This window comes from Triticum dicoccoides, chromosome 4A (assembly GCF_002162155.2).
Source record: "Triticum dicoccoides isolate Atlit2015 ecotype Zavitan chromosome 4A, WEW_v2.0, whole genome shotgun sequence".
NCBI classification, from domain to species: Eukaryota; Viridiplantae; Streptophyta; class Magnoliopsida; order Poales; family Poaceae; genus Triticum; species Triticum dicoccoides.
The window spans coordinates 519,755,212-519,762,566 of record NC_041386.1 but is presented as its reverse complement, the minus strand read 5'-3'; positions in this window follow the sequence as shown (position 1 = coordinate 519,762,566).

The following is a 7,355-nucleotide window of genomic DNA, read 5'->3' as shown; positions in this document are numbered from 1 at the left end:
GTGCTCCCCGCGATAGAGGTGCCGGAGGAGGCGTGGCGGTGGCGGGTGAGCTCGCGCTCGAACTCGTCCAGCTCGCGGCACTCAAACGCCGACGGCGGCTGGCTACCGTGGTTGAGCCACCTTCATGCGCCCCGCTTGTGCGTGGCGTTAGATCTGGTGCGACGCCGGCGCTCCGCCTCATCCCAGAAGCTACCATAGCTATCCATGGCTTTTTCAGGCTCGCCGAAGGCGAGAAATCGGGCGGAGGCGGAGGGGAATCGCGGCGAAGGCGGATTGGGTTTGACCCGTATCCGTGCGGTGAAACCGCATATATACTGGTGCGGCGAGAGTTTTTGCGGACTGCGGTTTCTATTCTAGCCAGAAAAATTGGTCGAACTCGTATATTCGTCGAAATTATACGAGTTCGGCCTTTTTACGGGGTCTACTAGAGATGCTCTGACCGAAAACAACAAAACGCTTTGTACGAATTGTTCCTGCACCGCTAAAAACGATTATCTTCATACGACCACCACACCATTTTTTTGGGAACCACCGGAGCAGCCGTGGCACATCCTCAGAAAATGGCACATCTATTTAAATAAATTAAAAAAGATAAAACCATCACTGCATAATTGAAAAAATGTACTAGACGATTGAGAAAAAGCAGAGTGGGTGACGCGGCGGCCGGCAGCCCATATGCGTCGCCGGGTGAGGACGACTCCACGCACCGGGGATACAACAAGGAGGAGACATCGGTTCGCCCAAAGATGCCGTTCCTTTGGCGCTGGGGAGGCGCGGACCCGCGGATCCCAATCCATCGCCAGCAGCAATGAAAACTCAGTCGGCATCCCCGCACTATCTGCGATGCACGGCTGAATCATTCCGAAATCGTGCCTTGTTGGGTCTCCAAGGAAAATGAAAAGAGAAACAGTGATGTGCCCGTCGCACTCCACTCTGCAGTAAACCGTGCTTGCTCAAACTCACAAAACTTCCCGTGCGCATAGAGGGAATATTCCCGGGCTATTTTTATTCCTATTCCAAAAGATTGACCAAACTGCACTAAAAAACTCGGCTCTGCTCAACAGAAAAAAGAAGAAGTAAATCCGTTGATCCCGTAAAGTTTTTACCGACCAACACGTACATAAATCACACAAAAAAGCACGTACATATGATCTCAAAAAACACATGTACATGAACACCAAAAATTGTCAGATGATATGTGCCACAGGTCTGCCACCCCATTCGGGAATATCCGTGGCACGATCCTTCTCCCTCATGCTGATAAGATCGCAGGTGCAGTGTGATCAGGGAGGCCGCCAGGTGTGCTCCGGGACGAAAGTGATATTTGTCCCCGGGGATACGTGTAGAAGTGCTGATCGATCAGACAATGTGTGGACCTCGTGGTACAGCGGGATAGCGACCTGCGCACAACCACCTCGTTTTTTCCAGGGACAACTTGTACTAGCGGTATTTGGACGCGGCCAACCTGTAGCGAGTTTTTTTGGATCCAGTGATTGGCCAATAGCGTCGACAGGGAGAGGGCCCACCTTTGCTCCTTTCGATTTTTACTACTCCGGTTTACATGTCGACGTTTGTTTTTATTGGTACTAGTACAGATGCCCGTGCGTTGCAACCGGCTAAAAATATCGTAAAACCTGCTCCGTATGACAGTACGGGCCATATCTTATATCCAGTTTTGATAAACATCGGTAATAAGTTAATAATGTTATCACTTTTCGGAGTAATTTTTTTGGAGTTTTGTGCATTAAAAAAAAACGTGAACATATTTAAAAGCATGAAGGTTTGGAAAGCAAGAAAAATTCACTCTTTATCTTAAAAAAACACGTACGCTCTGTGTCCGCACTTAAAAAAAGGATTGTTAGTGCCCAGACATACTATAAAGTTGAGAAAATCCTCATGATGTCCTTTGATGGCTTCTCCTTCATCTTGGCATTATCATCGGCGTGGAAGAGGAATGATGTAAGTGTTTTTAGTGGGATATACAGATGGTGAAATTGTTTAATCCAAAAGTTTTTTCTTAGAATTTTTAAAAGATTTAAATGCAAATGAATTTATTTTGAATGGAAGAGTAGTGGTGCATTCAAATGGGATTGTTTATACATTTTTTTTTGTTGATATTCGAAAGCAAATAGGTTTTTACTATGCTGATTTTTTATAGAAAATGTTGGTTCCTGGGTTTGCAAGATTATGTTCCATTCTTTTTCATTTGCACTATTTGAACTTGGCCCAAAGATCGAACCTCACACACTCCCCATCATCAACATAAAAAGGAAAAAAATTCTAGTAAATTTTATGTGGAGGCCACGCCGTGTATGCCTTGTCTAAAATTTCACTCACTTTTCATTATTGTATCTGATAATGTGTTCATAAGATGTGGAAGGCATGAATTTATTTTTGGTGGAAGAGTAGTGGTGCATTCAAGTGAGATTGTTAATATATAATTTTTTTTTGTTAATATTCAGTTACTATGTTGATTTTTTTTTAAAATATTGGTTGCTTGGTTTTCAAGATTATGTTCTGTTAAAAAAAGGTGCTCATTCAGGATTTTATTTTTTGCAATCGGTAGCACACACACCTGGAAATATCCAGCAGCTTCTGGTCGGTGGAGCCATTAAAAAAAGCAGCACCAAAAGAATCCCCACCGAGAGTTATCCTGCGTGGAGTCCTCATTACCAGAGGAGCGCTGGCTTGTCTTCTCCGCCCCTACCCCCCTTCCAACGCGCGATGTGCTGCAGCCACACACACCCTGGTGGTGCTCTGCTCCAGCCATAACCCAACCAATGAACACTCCTCCCTCCCGCCCTGATGATCCTCGGTGCCAGGAGAGGACGCCGGAGCTGGGGAAGCGCCTTGCTTGGGGCCTAGCTCTGTCCTGTCTCGCTCCGTTCCCATTTTGATGCGGCTTGTTTTAATCCTCCCCATCTGCTTTTTTACAGATGTTGTTGATTCAACGGACAGACCTGCCGATCTGATTTCCCAGGCCGTCGCCTGTCGATTGATCCGATTTGGTTTGGACCTATGGCTGTTCTGTTAGCTGCTGATTGCGCGCTTATCTGATTCAGAGTTCTTCCTTCGAACTATGGATTGCGTGTATTCTCCCCTCTTTTCCCTCTTTGATTATAAGCTCCTTCGTTCTGTTCCTCCTTCACTGGTTGATTTCTGATGTGGCAAAGTCGCTCGCGTATATAAATTGATTGGATTGGATGCACATGAGCGAGGTGGGACTATTTTTGAGTTCTAATCCTCACAGAGAAGTGCGGGAGCCATGGAGGGGCGCGCTGGAGGGAGCAGCTTGGGTTCTCGCCGCCATGCTCGCCATGCCGTGCCATCTCTCGTTTCTCTCCTTCTTCTTAGTTTTCCCCTCTCTCTCTCCCCCTCATGCTTCCTCGTTTTCTTTGAGGAGCACGGCGGCGCAACCATGGCGCCACCCAGGAGAACCCCAACGCCTTGCAAGGTCCATCTGCCGCTCGCCTGGATCCGGACGCCGTCGTCGTTCCACGCATCCAACTCGTCTGCCACCACCCTGTGCAGACCTCACTCAATCGGATCAAGCGAGAGAGCCGCCTGCCGTCGTCCCACACGCTCGTTGACCCACCTCGATCCAGAGATAGGGGTGGGCCCGCCAGCGGGGTAGGCGGTGGCGACGCACGGCGGCGACCTGCGGGCACGGTGGGGCGGGATGGGCGGCGGGCTGGAGGTGGGATCGGGAGGCAGACATGGCCGAGGAGGACGGGTCATGGCTGTTGCTTTTTTTCTTTTATCTCGCATGTACGGAGTACCAGTTTGTGTTTGTAACAAATGCAGGGGGTTTTATGCAAAAACTAAACGTTTTTCCAGGGTGTCACTTAAACAGGGACTGCGGGTTGATTTGAAAGAAATAGAGGGGGGGTTTCGCAAAATCGCGCGCGACGACGTACGACCAGAAGCCGTCGGTGCTTTATTAGTAGGTAAAGATATGTGTCTTCATCATTGGCCATAGGTACTGGCGAACTTTTTTTTTTCCTTTTGGCGTAAATCATTGGCGATAGTAAGAACGTGAAAAAAAATTGAGCTATTTCCCATGTTATAGCATTTCTACTTTGATTAGACGGCAGTAAATATCTTCGCGTCTATAAACACGAGTTATACACCTTTTTCTAATAACTGGTTTTCTAATTTGTAAAAATAAGTGAAGAGAATACGTTAAATAAATATTTTATTGTTAACAAGGGATGATCATGGAGTTTGAGGTTTGTCTTAGGATTCAAGAAACCACTATGATGACTGCAGAAAACAAATGCAAAACAAAGCCTTAAACTCGGCGTATAAATGGGAATTAACAATTGGGTAGGCAACCCCTATCCATGGTGTTTTGTACTCAGTGGACAATCCAAAGATTCGTGTCCACTTTAACCTTCTTCGAGACCTCCGGAAATAGGATGTACTGAATTCTGTTCCGTTTTCGAAAAGTGGCGATGTGCATCATTCTTCAATTCCTGGTCCATTCACGACCAACGGAGGAGCATCTGAGGGCCAGGTGTACGAGCGCCCACCTCACAAGAGGTACAGACATGAGTACACCGTCTCGATTTTCCGCCGCTAATCATCAATCGACGTGTCTACCAAGTTTGTCGTGGCCATACATGTACTCCCTCCGTCCAGAAATACTTGTCAAAAAAATGCATAAAAACGAATGTATCTAGAACTAAAATACATCTAGATACATCCATTCCTCCGACGAGTATTTCCGGACGGAGGGAGTAGTCGATAGCAAATTTGACGGTTTCGGTGGTCGGCCTAGACTCACCTGTGGTTGACATATGTAAGAAGCATCTGACATACACCAGGCACACTAGGGGCCCTAGAGTTAGGTCTATGACACACAAGTACACAATCACTATTCAACTTCGGTGGTACATGCCCTTATCACTCTACTTAGAGATGAGGCAAAGTTAGGATCATGTAGCCATTACTTTGCCATGACATATGCAAAGTAGTTAGAAGTGGTAAAGTGTATAATGATCTATGGGCACTTAGGTTGAATTCTATTTTTATCTAGGTCTTACATCTTACTTATTTTGATCTAAAATTAAATCAAACAATTGCTAAGTTAATCATCTCTAATAAAACAAATTACTAGAACCCAAACTATTAGATTAAGATTTGTCATAGTACAATTTTATATGTCAAATAATTAGTACTATGAGACAACAAATTCTATATAACTACGCAGAGTATGTGAACCCGAGCTCACATGCTCCTCATGAACAGTAAAATCCAAAAAAAAGTAAACAATTTTAAAAATCTGAACTTTTTTTGTGATACTAGCAAGATGCCCATGCGTTGTACGGAACATCAAGATGCATTTGTATGAGTAGTTTATCTTGTGGGAGAAAATGATGAACGAGGGAAGGCCTTATTTGCAAATGTGGAAAGGGGTGTGGGTATCTTTTTGCAAAATTGCTATAGTTTCCTTCCTATTCATCGGATATAAATCGGATGGCCTATATTGCAGGATGACAGGCACATCATCATGACCAACTCTGTTTTTTATAAGAGTAGATAAATATTGATGGATGTTTTATCTGCCTTCAAATATTTGTGATGAAATGACATTTGTGTAGGTCTAGGTAAAAAACGATGCTCCGAAAAGCCTATTGTTGGAAGCAGTTTAGAGATTTTTTTGTCCAGACCTCGACAAATTTTATTTCATCATGAAAATTTACAGGATGTTAAAACTTTCATCAATATTTATCACATAAAAAATTAGAATTGTTTGAGATTCTTTACTATTTTTAGGATTTTATTGTTCATCAGGGAGCATGTGAGCTCGGGATCAAAACAGCACTTTCGATCCCAATATCCTCAACATGCAATCATGAAAAGAAATAAATTCATTCATTCTATTTCACGACTTATATTCACTAAATATTTTTATAACTATACAATAATAAAATAAAATAAATCATATGTATTTTTTATTTGAATTATCATATTGTTAATTCAGGTCATGCTCTATACAATCAAATATCATTTAATTATCTTGCACCTAATTCTCACCGCAACACACGGTGCTTTATCTAGTTTGCGTAGAAACTGGTAGATAAAGCACCATCTTAAAGATTGTGTTGATGCCCTAATAGCCTTAGCATATTTTAGATTGATGAAGGAGTACATCTGAAAGGTTCATCCTAAGACTTGCCTGTTTTTTGCGAGGACTTTAATTTTGTTGTTGTTCGGGGACTTTTAACCCTGTGACTTTTCAATTTGCTACGTAACGCATGATCTTTTGTGATACTTCCGTTTTTGCTCAATGATCATCAATGATAGGGTTGCATTAAGGGGAAACGAAAGAGCAGTTGATGTGTCTTGTTCTGAATTAATAGACGTTTTTGTTGGGTACTGTCTGAAGTGGCCCCATGCGTACCATTCTATGTTTCTGCAAGGTGAGCGGTACTCCGATTGTAGCTTTGTAGAAAGGCGATCGAGCTCTATCAATCAACTCTATCTACACGTTACCACGAAAAAAGGAAGAAATAAAATACTGTCTGATGTGAGACATTTGCTCATGGAAGCGTAATTTTCTCCTTTATGTCTAGTGTAAATTGGTAGTACATGATGGCTACATGATGGCTACAAGTGTAAATTGATAGAAGCATGTGCAGTCCACTAGAAAAAAGGCGGACGAAGAAAGGGAAAACAATTTCTATCGCTCTCTATCTACCTACTAAGTACATATGCGTTTTCCGTCGGATTGTCAGAGTTTTCTCTTTTTGGTTACTCTTTACATAGGGTGAATTAAAATCTGAAACTTTGTACATGGCTAGTGCAGGTTTGCAAATGCGTCTTGGAGTTTTTTCTGCAATTTTCTGTCCTGCCAGTAGCCGGAGAACTACCGAAACCAGTGCTGGCCATTGTGTCTAAGGTGCAACCAGCCCCACCCTGGCACTATCGTGGCCGTGCATGTGACAACTCGTCCCCGCCCCGGTCGCAATCGTGCCCATCGCCGTCGTCCTAGCCGGAGGCCAGCCTCTGTCAACAAATCGCCGCCGGACATGTGTCCCCGGCAAGGTTTGCTTAGGCCACACAAAACTACGTCACGGGAGATAGCCCTCGGGTCGACGGAAGGGGACGTCCGGGCCTTCCTCGCCTGAGGAATGATTCGCACCTTCGAGATCCCCTTTCTTTTCGGAGAAAGAAGTTTATTTTCGCATTTTTTGAAGAACAAAAATCCACCTGTTTCCTCTCCTGGCTCTCCGTAAGGGCGCCGACGATTCACAGGTAGCAAGGGGTGTCAATCGAACAATGACATAGTGGAGTAGTATTGATTAGTACGACATGATGAATATCCATTGCATGTTCAAGGGAATACGAAA